General features: G+C 43.6%; 2 protein-coding genes across 2 annotated transcripts in view; both read right to left on the bottom strand.

Moving 5' to 3' along the window:
• SCG2 (secretogranin II) overlaps positions 1–16698 on the bottom strand; it is a 468897-nt gene that overhangs the window by 433586 nt on the left and 18613 nt on the right. The gene's annotated exons all lie outside the window — the stretch shown is intronic.
• The window catches only part of SERPINE2 (serpin family E member 2), a 65133-nt gene that overhangs the window by 39689 nt on the left and 8746 nt on the right, over positions 1–16698 (bottom strand). The gene's annotated exons all lie outside the window — the stretch shown is intronic.

Raw genomic sequence — 16698 nt, 5'->3', positions numbered from 1 at the left:
TCTGTTACCCAAGCAGGAGTGTAGCGGCGTGATCTTGGCTCACTTCAACCTCCGCCTCCTCAGTTCTAGTGATTCTCCTGCCTCAGCCTCTCGAGTAGCTGGGATAACAGGTGGGTGCCACCATGCCTGGCTACTTTTTGTATTTTTAGTAGATATGGGGTTTCATCATATTGGCCAGGCTGGTCTTGAACTCCTGACCTCAAGTGATCCACCCACCTTGGCTTCCCAAAGTGCCAGGATTACAGGCGTGAGCCACCTGACGTGGCCACTCCCTGGAATTTTCAAGTCAAGCCTTCTCTATTTGGGAGAGGAAGGAATGAAGCCAGTTACTTTTGTGCATCTTAGAAGGGAAAGGATATGGTACCGGTAATTGAAGCTTTGGCCTGCCAGCCCACCTTATCCAATTTGTCAACCCAGGTTCATCTATAGCCTGTTGAGAAGTTTGGCAGCTAGAGGTGGATATGCACATAACACGCTGAGCCTCCTGCAAGAAGCACTGGGGAAGGTGTGAACCCCAGGTTGAGTGACTCGGCAGCTGTTCCTCTGCAGGAATAGAGGAGCCCCAGCCTCCTGACACAGTGCACCTCCTGAAACCGACAAAGCAGCAGTAGGGAACCGTGGATGGCATTATCAGTCCTCCCCACCCACCGCCTGGTCACTCCTTATAGGCTGCCTTTTTCTTATTAAGCCAAAGCCAGCTCTATCATTCAGGTTCAGGAAACAGAACAGCCAGACACTGAGAGAAAAACCTAAAATATTCACATATAACCTAAATTATTCTTACAACCACTGTTCTTACTCCCTGGGAGCTTTCTAAACTGGTTCTACCCAGTTACCTGCTTAGCTAGGCAAAACGGAGCCCAAACCCCTACTTCCCTCCTGTACCTCTTGAAAAGGGAGTAAGGCCCAGCTAGAGGGAAAGCAGAATCAGCAAGTGAATGCTGCATTAGGTCTCCAAACCACCCTGTGCAAATCACCCCAGAAAGGCCACCTGAAGGAGGGCCTGTTCTGTCTGCTGGGCGGCCCTCTTTTTCTCACAAGGGGAGTCCACGCCTTGTGGATAAACAGAGATGCCTTTTCTGGGCTGTGAGAACTCCGCTTTGGCAGTGTTCATGGAGGATGTCGGGTTTTATCAGGCAGGAACTCAGCAGCTCCTGCGTTCCTATTTCAGTGAGCCAGGCAGAAGGGCAAGGAAACCCACACCCAACAGCATACAGAAGACTCAAGATTCCTGGGGCCCAAGTGCCCAAAAAAACCCACTTTGTTCCTTTGATGTCAGGGTAGTATTTCCAAGGTTGCCGTGTAAACAAGTGTGCCCTATCAAGTTGGTTTATCCCTTCATTTATCCTACAAATATTAATGAAGCACTGTGGTACCAGGCCCGGTGCTGGGATGCTAGGGAGAGAACAGGCATGAAAAGGGGCTTGGCACATGCCCTCCCACCTCTCAGAGTCTCAAGGCGTGGTTCTCCACCTGGGTGACTCTGTCCCTCAGGGAGCATTTGTCAATATCTGAAGACTTTTTTTGGTTTTCACCACTGGGTAGGGGTCAGGGAGGTGGTGCTATGGTATCTGGTAGGCGGGGGGGCCAGGGAGGGTGGTGCCACGGCATTTGGAAGGGGGAAGGCCAGGGATGCTGGCAAGTAGCACCCACAATGCACAGGGCAGCCGCCTGCAACAAAAAATTACCCAGCGAAATGTCAGCAGTGCCAAGGTTGGGGAAGCCTGGTATAGAGGGGAAACAGACCTTAATCAAATCGTCTTATTACTTAATTGGTATTTACTTTCATTTTCACATATTTACTTTACAAATGCTCTGACCTTGAGGAGAGTGTGCAAGAATGGAAGCAGAGGCACATCTGGGCCAGGGTGAGAGGCAGTGGTCAGGGAAGTGCTCCCAGGAAGGGCCACGTGGGTGGACATTGGAGGATGGGCTGGATGTGACTGGACAAAGGGGTGGAGAGATGGGGGCAGGGAAAAGTGTTCCAGATAGAGGCTCTCAAGTGCAAACAAACCTTGTGTTGGGAGGTACCATGGATTATTCTGGAAATATTTTTCTTTTCATACCATCATCACCTTACAGCCTTTGCAAGACAAGGGCGACCCTGTGTCCATGACCCCAACAAATAGGCAGCTCATCAAGACAAACCGCAGAACCCAACCGGACAGAAGTTGGAAGAACCATTCACACTCCAGTGTCTATCTTGCTCCATGGCTCTCTTTCTCAACATCCAGCACTGCGCATGACAACAAGCAAGAATCAAAACTCTAATTTTTCTTAGAGTTGACATTAAAAGCCTGAGTTTCATAAAAGGAAAAACTGATAAACTATAAAATTGATCAATTGAATCTCATCAAAATGAAAAGTTTTACTCTGCAAAAGATCCCGCAAAGATGATGAAGAGACTAGGAGAAAATATTCTCCAATCATATATCTGTCAAGGGACTAGTATCTAGATTACATGGAAAACTCTTAAACCCCAACTATAAAAAAATCGGATTAGGAAATAAAAGACATGGACAGATAGTCCATTAAAGAGGATGTATAGATGGCAAATACGTCCATGAAAAGATGTTCAACATCATTAGCCATTGGGGAAATGCAAATTAAAACCACAATGAGATGTCACTACATGTCCAGATGAATGGCTAACACTAGTGACAACACCAGCTGCTGGTGAGGATGCAGAGAAACTAGATCACTCACACATTGCTGGTGGGAATATAAAATGGCACAGCCACTCTAGAAAACAGTTTGGTAGGTCAGGTGGCTCATGCCTGCAATCCCAGCATTTTGGGAGGCCAAGACAGGCGGATCACCTGAGCCCGAGGTCAGGAGTTCAAGACCAGCCTCACCAACGTGGTGAAATCCTGTCTCTACTAAAAATAGAAAAATTAGCCAGGTGTGGTGGCAGGTGCCTATAATCCCAGTTACTCAGGAGGCTGAAGCAGGAGAATCGTTTGAACCTGGGAGATGGAGGTTGCAGTGAGCCGAGGTTGCGCTATTGCACTCCAGCCTGGGTGACAAGAATGAAACTCCATCTCAAAAAAAAAAAAAAAAAAAGAAAAAGAAAAAAAATTGGTTTGGTAGTTTCTGTTTATTATTTATCTATTTATTTTTAATGTAAGTTTGGCCATTTCTTACAAAACTAAACATGCACTTAACTGTATATTCCAGCAACCCTGGACATTTATTAGAGAGAAATGAAAATCATTCCACATAAAAACCTGTATACCAATGTTCTCAGCAACTTTACTTTTCAATAGCCCCAAAGTGGAAACAGCCCAGATGTTCTTCAGTGGGTGAATGGTTACACAAACTGCGGTACATCCATACCACAGACTACTGCTCAGTAATAAAGAGAAATAAACTACTGATACACTGAACAACTTGGCTGGATTTCAAAGAATTATGCTGAATGGAAAAGCCTACTTCAAACGGACGCATACTGTGTAATTCCATGTATGTACCACCGTTGAAATGACACAGGTGCAGAGATGGAGAACAGATCAGTAGGCACCAGAAGTTAGAGAACAAGAGAGGGAAGGGGTGGGTGTGGTGGTAAAAGGGAGGCACGAGGGGTCCCTGTGGTGGAACTGTTCTGTATCTTGCCTGTGGTGGTGCCCATACAAGTCCACACATGTGATAAAACTGCACAGAAGTAAATACACACACCCTAGTGAGTATATGTAAACCTGGAAATCTGAATCTGAATAGGGTGGGTGGATTGTGTGATGTCAGTTTCCTGGTTGTGGTACTGTACTACAGTTATGCAAGACAATGCCTTTGCAGGAAACCAGGTAAAGGGCATATGGGCGCTCTCTGAATTACTATTTTTTTTTTACAACTGCATATGAATCTATATAACTATCTCAAAATAACAACAAAAAAAACCCTACTGTAAAATTTTAGTCAGCAAACAAATGCCAATGTACCTTAAGACAGATCTTTTTATTTCTTACTTTTCCCTGTACTGCAAATGTACAATTATGCAAAAATGTAATATGTAATATTTTTGGTCCTTTTAAAAAGAATAGCTACAGTTTTAGTGTGCTTGCATAACTGTACATTTTCATAATTATTTGACGTATAAAAGTAATAATTCTTATTCTATAAGAAATTAACAAAAGGATTTAGGACACTATACATGGCTCCTGCAGGTTCCTAAGACAAACTACCCAAGTTCAGATGTCACCTCCACTGCCAATTAACTGTATGACTTTTGACAAGTGCTTGCCTTCAATGTGCCTTAGCTCCTCCATCTGAAAACTGGTGTAATAGTAGTTCTTACTTTAAGAGTTATTATGAGGATTTTAAAAAGTACTACGTCTCAGGTTCTTAAGACAGTTCTTGAGGCCCCACTCAAAGCTGGCCTCTGCTGTTACCCCATTTACCACCATCATCATGAAGGCCTGGGGTCCTCTCTTCAGCCTCTGAAGCTCTACACTATAGTCCAGCTTAACATTTCCTCAAGTGCAAAATGTTCAAATATTATAATTTCTAAAAATCAAAACGAATGTTTAAAGCTGTCTTTAAGACTTTTGGTCTTTTTTCAATTTCCTTTATTTCTTTGCTATTAGAGGGAGTCAAGGATCTCTAGTATATGACTTTATCAGACTTTCACATCTGGTCACAGGTCCTCAGCGAAGGTGACTTGAGAGGCGTTGCCCTCCCCGGGGGAAGCAGCTCAGCCCTGTGACTCCATCGACAGCCCTGGTGATGGGCTCAAGAAATGATTGATGGTCACTGGCGACTGAGGAAATGGGCGTCAGGCTCTGGCGATTTTCCTTGTGTTCTTTCCAAGGCTGCCAACCTCATGAATAAGGAAGTGTTTTCCTACCAGCCTGAAACTGAAATCGGGTGGGATTACATTAACATAATTTTTAAAGAAGTTTTAGTGTGTCAAAGCCAGACCAGCCCTTCCTCAGTGGTCAACAGACTCCATGATAGAAGTCTAGAGTTTAGGCCAACTCTCATCACAGTTTTGTTTAGATGAATGAAATACCTCATATAGAAAATGCTTGATCATTGCTCAAAGAGATCATTTAGAAATAAATCCGAGCTCCGTTGGAAAGCCTATTACAATGGTAACTGGAAGGTGAGGTAATCCAGGAGGAAAACCTTCCATTTTTGCAAGCAGACTCTAAAACACAGCGCTTCTCCAAAAAAGGGTAGAAAGATATATAGAAGTCCCTTTATCATAGAAAACCACGATGACAGGAAAAAGTACTCCTCACCCCAACCCTGCTGTTCTCCCAGGCTCCACATCTTCCTAAGTGACACCACCAACCATCCATCCAAGAACCTAAGCCAAAGTCTGGAAACTGTCCTTCATCCTTTCCTTTATCCCACAGAACCATCAACAAGCAAAAAGCTCTCTATCGTTTGAATGATCCACCCCTCTCCAGTTCCTCTATCTCCAGCCCAAGCCACCAACATCTCCGGAGGCGGACACTGGTCTCCTAGACCCAACTCTCTGCCTGCACTGCCCCAGTGACTCCAAAACCTGAGTCAATCCCTCCGATGACTTCTCCACGCTCTTGAAGAAAATCCAGCACCCTCTCTCCACAGCCTCTGAGTCGGCCTGCCTGGTCTGGATTTGGCTTCCTTTTCCACAGACAGCAAGCCCCCCTCAACCGCAGGAAATACGTTCTAAGACCCTCAGTGGATGCCAAAACCATGGAAAATGTGGAACCCTATATACACTATGTTTTTTCCTGTTCATAAGTACCTATGATAAAGCTGAATTTATAAATTAGGCATAATAAGAGATGAACAACAATAAAATAGTATAATAATAAAAACATATTGTTATATATATGATATATATGGATAATATGCTGTAATGAAAGTTATTGGAATGTGATCTCTCTCTGAAAACACCTTACTATACTGCATGTACCAATTTTCAGACTGCAGGTAACTTAGGCCACTAATAAGGTGGGGACTGCAGTGCTCTGTCGTCCTTGCAGATCACAGAACATGCCCGGTTCTTCCTAGCCTCAGGCCTTCATGCCTATGTTCCCTCTGACTGGATCACTGTCATCTTCCCTTGTCTCTGTGCCTGTGAGCCCACTGGGGACCGTGTCCATCCTGTTCACCATGGCACCCCAGCCTCCAGCATGGCACATGGACATTGAAGTGCTCGATATATAATCGAGGCATTGATGAAAAAGGAAAGCTTTCAATGATCTGTTGATTGCTATCATGTATTAAGGTCAATTACAGTAGCCACCATCTTATAAGCAGGTACGGTCTAAAATATTTGGGGAAGTCTTTAAAAAAAAAAAAAAAGAATGCATACTTATTTCTAGAGCAAAGTTTCACAACCTTGTCACTCTTGACATGTGGGTCTAGATAATTATTCATTGTAGGGGGCTGTCCTGTGTATTGCAGAATGTTTAGCAGTATTCCTGGCCTTTACCCAAGACATGCTAATAGCACCCCACCCAGATGTGCCAACCAAATGTCTGGAGACACTGACAAATGTCCTTGAGGGAGACAGGAAGGATCATCCCTGGTTAGGAACCACTATTACAGAGGAAGGTTAGTAATTGGTGGTTCGCATTTTAATTCTGCCTTCAAAATGCCTACTTAACCCATACTTTGTCTGAATCACACAAGTAATGATCCATTTTAATATGGTGTCACCTGACCGCCATTTACATTATTTTAGTGGGAGCATGCATTCCAAATCCCTAGCGATATTTATGAACCACCATGGAAAGGTTGAATTGTCTATCCTGAGAGTCTCAGCTTAGCCTGCTGCATCAGTATTCTAGGTGACATCTGAAGTGAAATGGTACGAAGAATGGAGGGGAAGGTATAGGAGTCAGAAGAGAGTTGGGGGATGGATGGGTCTTTTCATATCTGGTCTGACCGTTCATTTGTGTTTGGCATACAAAAACAGAATAGAAACAAGATAACACCTTAGTGTTTTGGGTCCTTCTGGAAAGCACCATCCCATATATTTCCATGGTGGGGCAAAACCCAGGAATGAAATGTGAAAGACTAAGACTCAACACTGATCTCACTCCCTGTTTGCCTCTCTTCAATTAATATAATATGCTGCTGAGCTTGGAACACCTCTTCAGGAATGCAAAATGATTTCCTAGTTTTACCTGCCACACTGCAACAGTATTTTCAATTATTGGCTAAACTGCAAATGCCCCACGAGTCATTTAAATAAATTTCACATGTATGAAATAGTCAATTGTGTTCTCTGAGCAATTCCCAGCTGTAAAAATAGAGCCACACCGAACATATTTTTTTCTGCAGCTAATTGAAAATACTGCACATATAATGTATGATTTAAAGCACCCAGGAGGAATTTTGATTTGCATTCCCTATTTTAAATGTACAATCAAACGCTGTCTTAAAGTGCTCCACACATTTAATTCAATATTGCTTGCCTGAAGCCCCAACCACTCCTAAATTTTAGCACTATGAATGGATGTTTGAAGGCTTTTAATGCTCCAAGTGACTTTTTAAAACAATGGCTTTAACAGGGCTGCTTTTCCTGAGAAAACAAACACTCCTAGACATGACTGGTTCAAACCTCTATGGCCCAGAGAAAAATTTCCAAAATAGCAATAAGATGCCTGCCAGGAAAGAGAGACCATGGATAAGGACATCCTTCGTTCAGGAGTCAAACCTGTGGTCTCGTAAGTGCTCATAGCTGTTGCCCTGGCATTAGAAATGCCCTCGACATTCATCTGTGGAGGTGAAGAAAGAAAGGGTGCCCAGAAGCTTGGGATCTGGGAAAAGGGGGTGCCACAAGGTGTATGATCATCTTCCATTTCTAACAGAGCTTGAGAGGTTGCACAAACAGTTCATATGCTCTCCTAGTCAACAAAACAGTGATTCAGGGCCTACGTCAAGAGGGAAGCACAAGAGTAGAAGCTTCAAAGATGAAGGGAAGACAGAGCCCGACCTTAAGAGCCTGCAGACTAAGAGATAACAGAAGTCCTTAAGGACTAAGAAAAGAGGTAGAAAGTGACACGTTGAGTTTCGGTCAAACGAAGTTGGCTATTTGCTTTTACTTAACATGAAACAACACTATCAGTTTATGTGTGCCCCACCGTAGGGTAAATTAGTAAGAGGAGGTGAAAATCAGAAGAGCAGCCATACCTCTCTCTCCCTACTGGGAAGGATAAGACAGTGACCCACAGTGGCAGCACCTAACAAACCATAACCAAAGAATTAAAGTATCCACATTTAAAGTTAATTCTGGGTGCAGTGACTCACACCTGTAATCCCAACTTTAAGAGGCCAAGGCAGGTGGATCACTTGAGGTCAGGAGTTCGAGGCCAGCCTGGCCAACATGGCAAAACCCAGTCTCTACTAAAAATACAAAAATTAGCCAGGTGTGGCGGCTGACATCTGTAGTACCAGGTACTCGGGAGGCTGAGGTAGGAGAATCACTTGAACCCGGGAGACAGAGGTTGCAGTGAGCTGAGATCACACCACCGTGCTCCAACCTGGGTGATAGAGTGAGACCCTGTCTCAAGAAAAAAAGTTAAATGACATAATGAAGACTAGATATGTATTTATTCAACAAATGAAAGTACTAGTCATAACTTAGTGTTCTTCCTTAGATAACCCTTGACTTTTATTTCACAAATTAAGAAACAGATAGGAAATAATGAAAGGACTCAGAAATTATCTATTTCAATCACCGGTCACCAGAGGCTATTCTCTTACATTATCTGATATTACAAAATTCATCCTTTAGACACTCCCAATATCTGGAAATGAAGGGCCCCAGTATGTGGAACTTTGCTGAACCACTAAATCTCTTGGGCTGACTGACTAGGAAATTCCCTACAGGCCACATAGAACTAAAACAAATGGTTTTAGCTCTCTGACATGGGCCATTAACTTGCTTTCACATGGTACTTACCAACTGATATGGCTTGGCTGTGTCCCTACTCAAAATCTTGTCTTGAATTATAATCTCCATAATCCCCACGTGCCAAGGGCAGGACCTGGTGGGAGGTGACTGGATCATGGGGGCGGTTTCCCCCATGCTGTTCTTCTGATAATGAGTGAATCTCATGAGATCTGATGGTTTTTTAAGTATCTAGCATTTCCCCTGCTGGCACTCACTCCACCCTGTCACCCTGTGAAGAAGGTGCCTGCTTTTCCTTTGCCTTCCACCATGATTGTAGGTTTCCTGAGGCCCCCCCAGCCCTGCAGAACTATGAGTCAATTAAACCTCTTTCCTTAATAAATGACCCAGTCTCAGGTATTTCCTTATAGAAAGGTGAGAACAGACTAATACACCAATCAAGCCTCCTATAACATGTGGGCTTCCCATGAAGATTTTGTTAAGGTGGGGAAAGTCCTTATTGGTCAGAGGACCCTCTTGTTATTTATCTGTCTCTTGTGAGTCGGGTAATTGTTAGTCAGTCTCTCTGACCTGCAATGACCCTGGGTATCCTGCCAAACTCCAAGTTATCTTCTCTGCTTCATGCTGGGGATCTCCCTCAGCGATGCCATCTAAGCAGCCAGTGTCTCTGACACCATACAAATAAAATGCAGCACCATTTGGTGATCCAGCCTATGTTTATTCTTCTCCCTTTGGCAACAGACACTATTTACTTACTATCTTTCCCAGGGCAATAGAGGGAAGGCAGGAAAGTACTGAGCTTGTATTCTAGAACCTGAGGAGGAAGTAAGGGAGAGGAAGAGCTCAATGTAGCTAAATCAGCTTCCTAACACACTTAGTCTACAGGTAGGTTCATTTAAGCAGTTCAGAAACTTTTAAAAAGGTTCAGAAGAAATAAAACAGAGAACATCTTTCCTATCCTCCCTCCAAATATATCAAAGGTGTCATATTAAAATACATGGATCCCAGCAGTACACGTGGAATAAATATTTTCCATCTTTAGGTGACTAAAGGGCTACTTTGAGATATGTTTTGGCACCCACAAAAGTAATCCTGTGACACTGGGTAGACATTCTTTTCTTTTTCAGTTTTCCATTCTGGCTCTTATAATCAAGGTGGGTTTCTTATACCAAGCCTCTCTACCCAGGCCTGTTGTAAGAAACCCATGCAGCTTTGGTCCATCCATATCCTTCAGTGTAATTTTTTGGCATGAATTAATGAAAAACAGTGACCCAGAAAGAGTCTGAACTGGGTACAAGAGGTGGGTGGTCCCTGGTTCCCACATTTTGACTTCTGGGGAAAAATTATATGAGCTATTTTCCAAAATACAGTAAGTAAATAAAAATATATGTATCTATAGGCACAGGATGTAGAAATACTTCTAAAGCAGGAAAAGGGAATGAGGGATGGGGAAGATGTGAGAAGACGACTTCCACTTTAAGAAAGGTTCCTGTGCTTTTGTCTCCAACTCTTTGCTCCTTTTGCTTTCTTCCTTCAGTACAAAGAGTTTGCAAAGAAAATCTCAAAATTTTTTTTTTAAAAGGTGATCACTGTCCCCCTCTTCCTGCCAAGCAAGCGCCTATCAAACGAAAAAAGTTCTTCAAAGCTCAGAAACCATGTTAAGTGATGGGAAACACAGTTCTGAACCTGGGCTTTAGTCACCCAGCTACTGAGCTTCTTCCTATAACCTGATTCCATTTCCTTTGCTACAGTTGATGCTAACGCCTTGTGAAGGGATTTAAGGGCCGGGGGACATTAGCTATTTCCCAGAAGAAACTTATGCCCATTTAATACTACTGTGGAACAGGCCTGTTGTCTAGTCCTGGGCCTGTCTGCAGTGGGTAAGCCATGTACCTGATCTGTGACTCAGTTTCCTCATCTATAAGATCAGTGACAAGCCTCCTTCCCTACCCTGAACTCCAGAGAGCTGCTATGAGGATCTCATGAAATGCGATGCTGAAGAACAAGTCAATAACTCCTAGGCACCACAGAACTTTTCTTCACAAGACCAGCCTGCTGCCCCACTGCCCAACACCCAAAGCTAAGGTAGGAGAACAAGGACTTCTAGAATGAAAAGTCAATGACAATGGAAGTTCTCCTTCTCAGTTTTATCTAACCTCTAGTATAAGAAACTACACCAATGAATCTTTAGGGATGAAGGGGGCTGAGCTGCTTCTTGTCATGAAGTTGCATTTTATAGGGGAGAACATCTCCCCAGTTACTCATAGCCAATTATGGAGACAATGATCCCCAACAATGGGGCTGGTGAGTAGCTGCACAGAAGATGGGAGAGGAAACTTTCATGAAGTCCCTACTATGTGCACAGCTCTGTGAACACATCATCTCACAGACTCTTACACACAGAGATGCAGAGAGGTTGGGGACCCTGCCCACATCACGTAGAAAAAAAGAGCACACGGGGGTGCCCACCACCAAGAGACTGGCACTGCCAGGGGCTTATCCGAGGGACAGGTCACCTGCCTCCCCCCTGCCCAATCCCCTGGGTCTCTTTTCATTCCCTCAGTCAGACTGCAGGATTGGCACTAACCCCATTCCCCAGCTTTTACCTCTCTTTTTCCCCCCAGATGCAGAAGTATGTTTCCAGCACATCTGACCAATTTCTCCCACATTGTAAGAGTGAGGCTCCCCTCCTCCAGCATTAATTCTTTATTTCTTTGATTAGCTTCTAATTCCCATGTGTGCTAGGATATAGGGCATCCCCCAGGTAAGACAGCCCTCTTCTTTTCCCAATGAGAAAATCCCTACCCCCTACAAGTTTTGGTCAATCTGCCTGAATACACTTTATGACACACATGAAATCATATACACTATGAGTCAGAAATAGTACTTTTCATTCCATGTCCACCTTCCATGAAGCAATTTAGCTCACAGTCTTCCCAGCTAGTGTCCATATGCCTGTCCTCAATTTTTGAGTTGTCTGTCCTCAATTTTTGAGTTGTCTAACCGTTCTTCTAAGCACAGCACCTCCTTACCTTCCAAGTTGCCTATGATACAGCACTTTTCAAACGATGTGTGACACTGCCACTGAAACGCCCACCCTAGGCCATCAGAAGCCCTTCAGAGTGCATCAAGAAAGTTGCCCTCAGAGGTAAAAACACATTCATGATCCACACAGCATATTAGTGATGCTGTTACTTTTAAAGTGACCTTCAATGGTCTGAACAAAATTTCAAATGACAGAAGGCAGCTAGCTCCTCAGGAAACCCATTTCCTCTTCTTGCCAACCACAGAGCTGGGCTACATTTCCTAGCCTTCAAGGTAGGTGGGTGTGACCATAAAGCTGAACTGTACTTAATGAAATAGGAGTAGAAGTGCCACATTCCACTCCCAGGCTTGGCCTATCAAAAGCTCCCATATGAAGTCCTCGGTGATCTTTCTGCTTCCAGCAGCTCAATGTTGACCAGTACAGTGACCTTAGCAACTGCCTGTTAAATAAAGTGGAACCACAGACAGGAAGAGGCTGGGTTGCCAAATCACCAGGTTTCACACAAACATGCCCACTTTGGGCTTTATACAAGTGGAAAATAATCTTCCCTCATGTTTGAGTTACAGTACATATTTGGGTTTATTTGTTATAAGAACTAGCACTATATTAACTAATACAATGTTCAGTATCTGGCAACTCTGAAGTTATAACCTCAGGAACAAGTACTAAATCTGTATTCAATTTCTCTGCTTCTCTTTTTAAAACTTAACCCCTTTTCATGAAGCAATCTCGATAAGCATTCATTATATGCATTGATTGAGAGAATTTCAGGCGAATGTGCCTTCCCCATCTGTTCTCAGTCAGTCTCTCATGGATCTCATCTATCTAGCTTTTTTTTTTTGTGAACTCTAATGATTTTGTAAGGACCCTACTAGACAGCAACTCCCTTTTTGCAGAACAATTTTGAGGAAATTTTTTGCTTCATGTTCAGGCACACAGTTTTCAAGCTGGGACACTCTTTTTCATAGAAAAAAATTCTGTATTTCAGTGCCTTTTCATGATGTACTCAGAAACTGCTCAGGTACCATTTTCAGCTTATGTGCCTGGCCCAGACGGGATCAGGTCTTAACGCAGGCTTGTGTACTCCTGTGTCTTGCTGTCATAGATATTTAATGTTTCACACCTTTCCAAAGTTGTCCATTAAAACTTCTGTCTTCCTTTTAAGGGAATCAATCTCTCCTCTGTGAAGGAGTTACCTCTTTTTCTTTGGCCATAAAGAGCACGTGAGAGACTAAACAGCCAACTCTCAGCTGATAGAAATCAATAAACACCAATTCTACAAAGTTTCGGGCAAAAAGGATTTTGTGGAGAGTCAAGTAAAAGAAAAAATGAGGACTGTTGTGCCCAGGAGGGCTATCTAGACACTGGTGTTTATCAGCTATGTGCCAACATTTCCCTCTGCAGAGAGATTTACCTCTGGCACAAAGCAGTGTCTGACACTTAAGACACTTCTCTGTATGAAGGGCTTGGCATTAGCACTACTAAGCCCCTCTGTTGGCTGTCTGAAAGCTGGGGGTTACTCCCCTAATCTCACATAGGAGGACACCTACCACTCACCCAGATTCCTCAGCTACAGAACCATCTCGGGCTACCAGCCTCTCACACGGTAAGGCAATGCACAGAAAGCACTTTCCTGACCTATGGCTTGCACGGGCATCAGGGACTGCTCCAGTCTTCAGGGTCACAGACTGCTCTCCTGATGTCCTGTCCTAACTGGGAGGGAGGGGAAGGGACTTCCATGCAGCCTTCCCCAACAGTTCAGGCCACACTGACCACTGCCAGCTTGACCTCCCAAACATGTCACTGGTATCAACTCATTTTGGCAGCTGATTATTGATCCAGTACAGGACTTAGGGACAAGGTGGGAGTGGTAGAAGTGGCTGGCTCTAGTGGAGGAATATTTTATCACCACGGTACATGATGACAATAAAAAGCAAATCATCTGAGGTAATTTCATGATTGCTTTCAGATCTTACATAGACAATGCACCCTGATTGCCTCCCCCTCCCTCAGACCATATGCCACTGTTCTAGATGATCTCGAATTGTTATTAGGTATCATGGATGTGCCCTTTCTACCTAAATAGATAAACCCCTCAAAGATTGGCCTGTTTTGCAAATAATTCTGTGTCCCTCTAAGCACCTATTACAGAGTAAATGCTCAAAAACTAGCTCTTCAGCTGCACGCCACCCAAATACAACAGCATGCTGCCTTCAACTTCCTTCATGTCCTGTGTGGGGTGTACACATTAAGAACAAGGCTTGTGGAATCTCTTTTACCCTCTGGAATGAATCTTCCTCAAGAATATAGGAGTGAATACAGAAAAGACACAATAGAGAAAAAGAGCATGAATCAGCCATGGGGCTCTAGGATCGGGTTGTAAGAGCCACCAAGTTATGGGGGCTGCTAAGGGCTAATCAAGGGTGAGTGGCAGGTGATGGCAGTTCTGTCATCAAACTGTACCCAGACTTGACATCTGGAGAGGTAACAGGTGACAGGAGTCAGAGATGTGAATTCTCAACCTGCCACAGCCCTGACTTTGCCAAGTGACTTGAGTCACTGTATTTCCTACTTCCCTGCTTGTTAATTGGGGACACTATGATCTTTCTCTGCAAGGAGAGTAATATCCTCATCATTCTCTATTCTCTAGCCATGGAAATAAAGCACAGAGAGGGAAGTATTTTGCCCAAGGACACACACTACTAAGTGTGGACCTGGGGTTTGAAACCAAGTTTATTTGACCTCTATCAACTCATCCTCTGCCCAGCAATGCTCTGACCTTCAATCTGTGGGGCCGTGTATCATTGCTCAGCCACATGGCTTAGCCTCAATCATTACTAAAGATAGTGTTTCAGGATCCAAAGTCTCCACCCCAGAGAGACACAGACCTGGAGTCTATACCCCATCAGTGGGAATCAGATCAGGGTGTTCTACACATCTGAATCTCATTTTTCTCGCCTATAAACTAGGAATGATTTCTACCTTACAAGGGTTGTTAGGATTCAACAGGATCATGTATAAAATATACCTAATAGTACTTGACACACTCATGATGCATAATTTTCCACTTCCCTCTCCCCTTTGAAGTACTTTTTGGGCTCTTCTATGCCAGGTATGGTGGCAGGAGCCCAAAAGAATAAGATACCCCACTTGGAGGTTCCTAACATGGCAGAGAAAACACACGCAGAACCAGAACACAAGGTAGAGAGTAGTACATAAGCATAATTTTGCCACTGTACGTGTAAAAAATGTACTTATCCCACTCATTGAAATTTTAGGCTAAAAAGTGACATATGCATTGGAAAAACTATGTCTTCATACGTTCCACTATGCTAAATTAATTCAAATTAGTATGATCAGCACTTTGATATTCATGATTTACCACCTTGCTGCACAAGAACAGGTTTATTATGAATACTGTGGCATCCTTAGCCAATCCTCCAAAGTGTTATTTTAACTAACATGTCATTAAGAAATTAGCACAGGTTTGGCATAAGATAATAGGAGTCTTTTAGTATATAAATTTCAAAGAGAAAAATCCACACCTTTAGACAGAAAGCTCTCCCTTACAATTAAGTCATCACACAGGCTCTCCCTGGCATCCCCCAATCTCACTGTTAGAGCAACAATTCAGGGGTTGGCATATACTCAGACTGCTGTATGAAGTCCAAAGTGGTTAACTGCCAGAAAGATCCTTAAAAAAATCCTATCATTGGAAGCAGAAAACACATTTCTTATCTGGGAATGCTTGCTAAGGTTAATCCAACATTCTTAGAACTCTTTTGTATATTGATGGAATCAAATCACAATTAAATGACCATCATCATGTGCTTTAAAAATATTCACATGTTTAAAATAGTTATTTGTTGGTATCTGGACATCACTGGACACAGTAGAATGATTTGTTCACAGTCAGAAAGACAAGAATGAAAAGAGAAGCCTCTGGATGCTACCCTTGCAGAGACCTAAATATTAAACCAAATAGATTATTTTTCCTACTGCATAGACATTTTTTGTTTTGTTTTATTCTGAGACACAGCCTGCCTCTGTTACCCAGGCTGGAGTGCAGTGGCACAATTCTGCTTACTGCAACTTCTGCTTCCGGGGTTCAAGTGATTCGCATGCCTCAGCCTCCCAAGTAGCTGGGATTACAGGCGTGTATCACCATGCCCAGCTAATTTTTTGTATTTTTAGTACAGACAGGGTTTCACTATGTTTAGGCTGTTTTTGAATTTCCGGTCTCAAGTGATCTGCCCACCTCAGCCTCCCAAACTGCTGGGATTACAGGCGTGAGCCAGCACGCCTGGCCCTGCATAGACATTTATTCGTTATTCACAACTAACCTAATGGAAAAAAGCAGCCAGCATGACAGGGCTACCTGCAATGTGCTCCCTGGAAGATCTCCTGGTAACACAGTTGTTTACATCTCACAAATGCAAGGGTGGAGTCAGAAGGAGGTTATTTCATGCAACAGCCTTCCTTTGCCTCATGGCCAACGCACAAGAGCCTGAAGCCTGCAGGCAGGACAGATGACCAGGTGATCATTGGGGAGTACTGCCCACTGAGAGTGCTGTAGGAAAGGGGTCTGGAAACAAAGCATGCAAAGACACAGAGCAAGTCTCTCATTCATCAAGTCAAACACACAAGGAAGACATGAGTCTCGGAGAAGTGCCCACCTGTACTTGTGTGACAAATACTATCCAGTGTCACAACCACAGCCACCTTGTGTCCCGAAAGTCAGCTCCATTCCTGCCACTGTGCTTAGCGCCTAAGATATACTCTTCGCTTCATCCTCACAACA

The sequence above is a fragment of the Macaca thibetana genome, chromosome 12 (genome assembly GCF_024542745.1).
Source record: "Macaca thibetana thibetana isolate TM-01 chromosome 12, ASM2454274v1, whole genome shotgun sequence".
Lineage (NCBI taxonomy): Eukaryota > Metazoa > Chordata > Mammalia > Primates > Cercopithecidae > Macaca > Macaca thibetana.
The sequence above is the reverse complement of the archived record's forward strand: the minus strand, read 5'-3'. Positions and strand labels throughout refer to the sequence as shown.